The sequence below is a fragment of the Pyxicephalus adspersus genome, chromosome 4 (genome assembly GCF_032062135.1).
Source record: "Pyxicephalus adspersus chromosome 4, UCB_Pads_2.0, whole genome shotgun sequence".
NCBI classification, from domain to species: Eukaryota; Metazoa; Chordata; class Amphibia; order Anura; family Pyxicephalidae; genus Pyxicephalus; species Pyxicephalus adspersus.
The window spans coordinates 32,817,240-32,819,808 of record NC_092861.1 but is presented as its reverse complement, the minus strand read 5'-3'; positions in this window follow the sequence as shown (position 1 = coordinate 32,819,808).

Sequence of the window (2,569 nt, the reverse complement as noted above, 5' to 3'; positions counted from 1 at the left end):
TACAACCACTACATATTTGATTGAACTATCAACAGTTATATGATTCATGGAATGAGAAGCCATGAGCAAGGAAGGAGTTAATGAAAGGGAAATAGCTATGAACTAGGAGCTCTATGGAGCTGGGTTATTTTAGGACTGCAAGTGTTGGAGATTTTAAGCACATGCAGAAGTGAGATGCAGATATTCAGTATGTGGAGATCAGTGCACATGCTTGTGCAGGAAGCGTGCACGCTACAGGCTACAGCAAGAACGTAACTGCGTCACAGAGGTGACACGGGGCGATTTAGGAAGGGGGGCTGATGAACTGCTGAATTTGTGGAAAAGCAAACCCAAATATTGCTGATAGACTAATAGAAAGTATAAAAAAGTGCCATGTGTCGGCTATGTTTCAAAAACTGAAAGATTTATTTAAGTCAACACTCCACCATGCAGTTAGTGAGTGCAGCATAGAATCCAATGCTTAGAGCAAGCTAGTTTATATAAACAAATATTTAAATAATAGTGTTAGGTACAGTGTTTTAGTTGTATACTTAAAGCGTACCTAAACTCAGAAATTTCATTTTTGTAATGTAAAAATTCTGTTTGTTTGTTTTTTAAATGCAACAGCCTTTTTTTAATTAAAAAAGGGTTCACCACCGCACCCTAATTCTTGATTGCCTAGGCGCAGAAGGAGCCTTTTCGTGAAAAGGGAAAAAAAATTGCCGAGCTCACGCATGCGCAGTGAGATTGGCAGGTTTTTTCCAACCTACATCACCCGATCTTGCACCTGGGTCGGGTGACGTAGGAAGAGGAACCTAAAAAAAAAAGTAAGGATGGCAGCACCGGGCGCATAGGTTTGAGGTCAGATAGGGGGACAGTGCGGGAAGTAAGATTCGGAACTGGATGGAAGACACCTCCAGACCGATTGTCTGCTCTGCGGGATTGAAGGTAAGTGGATTTTTGGCATTTTTACTTCCTCTTTAAGGTCCATTTAGTAAGTTTTGAATGCAAACCCCTTTCTCCGAATCTGCACCCACATTTTTATTGCCCAGTAACCCTTCCTTCACCGTCCTTTTCAACTACACCCCTCTTCTTTATTGCGCAGCAATCCGTTCGCCTAGGTTATAGCAAACAAATGATTCTAATGTCTTAGCTCTGATCAGCACTTGTCCACTTGGCTGGTAATATGTACAAAATTTACTTGCAATTGCTACGCTGTCCAGGAATCTTATGGACTAGTTATGCTGATATTTTTGGGTTGGAGTGTCATATGTTCTTCAGACAAAGATTCGGGGTAAGTTTTTTATGCCTGATATAATAAAGCACGCCCTATTCACCTACATCCTCTAATTGATCACTGGGATTGAAAAACCTAGGTAACATTTTACTAACCTAATGCTGAGGTCATGTGGTGCTTCAGTGATGCTACATGAGGCAGGGTCTTTCCTGTCCATTTTACTGGCTGCAATTACAATGGCAAGCAGATTGCTGCAGCACTGGTTTAGTGGTTACCCACACCTGGAAACTGCATTGGCAAGGGATTTGTATAGTGGATATTGGTGAAATAAACAAGTTAAATAAAAAAAACATGCAGGGTCTTTTAGAGGAGGGCAGTAACATTTGCCCATGGATGGGCCTTAAATTTCCATTCATTATAAATATGAAGATTTTCATTTGTAATCCTTCCTTCTGAAAATGTTGTTTGCTTGGCTTCAGTTGTTTATTGCTTTCTGAGTCATTGATCTAAAACAACAGTTCCAACTACACACGCAATATTCTTTTTTTTTATGTACATGACCCTGACAGAGAATGCCAAGCAACTAGCATTTAAAAAAAAATTTGAAAGTATTATTAATCAAAAGTTAATGCAGAGAGGTAGTAAGTTAGTTGACAGTAGGTGATTTTAAACATATATGGAACAAAGATCTTTACTTCACAAGACAAAACAAGACAAAAACATTTAAAAAAATCATCAACCTTGATGGACAAGTCATCTTTTTTCTGTCACTCCTTTATGATTCTTGTATTCATAACAAAGGGGGTGTACTGAAATGTGCTTCCTAGTCTATATTTTACATCCTGGGTGGACTCTAGTTTGTAAAACCATAAATATGAATTCTGACAATGCAAAACTACAGCTGAAAGCATTTTATAAGTTTGATATGTGCAAAGAAATACCTGTCAAACCTATCAGAGATTCATTCAGCTCCACCTCATACACATTCTGGCTGTAATGCACTAAAATTATAAACAATATTATTAGCCCTGTTAAGTTAAGAATTACAGACCACTCCCATAGTGGTAGGTAGCCACCATATGAAGAACATGACATCATCACTTTGCAATAGCTGGAACTTGGGAACCTGAAAAAATCGGGGAGAGAAAATGGACAGAAATCACCAAAATTCCACCCAAATCTTAATACACCACTTATTAGCAGACATTTTTTTTCCTGAAAATATTCATGGTCTCATTGGATGAGACAGGGAGATCTAAGAATTTGAGCACCAACTCTCTCCTTGACCCCCTCCAGTCTGGTTTTAGAGCTGCCCACTCCACTGAAACAGCCCTTACTAAAGTGACCAATGAC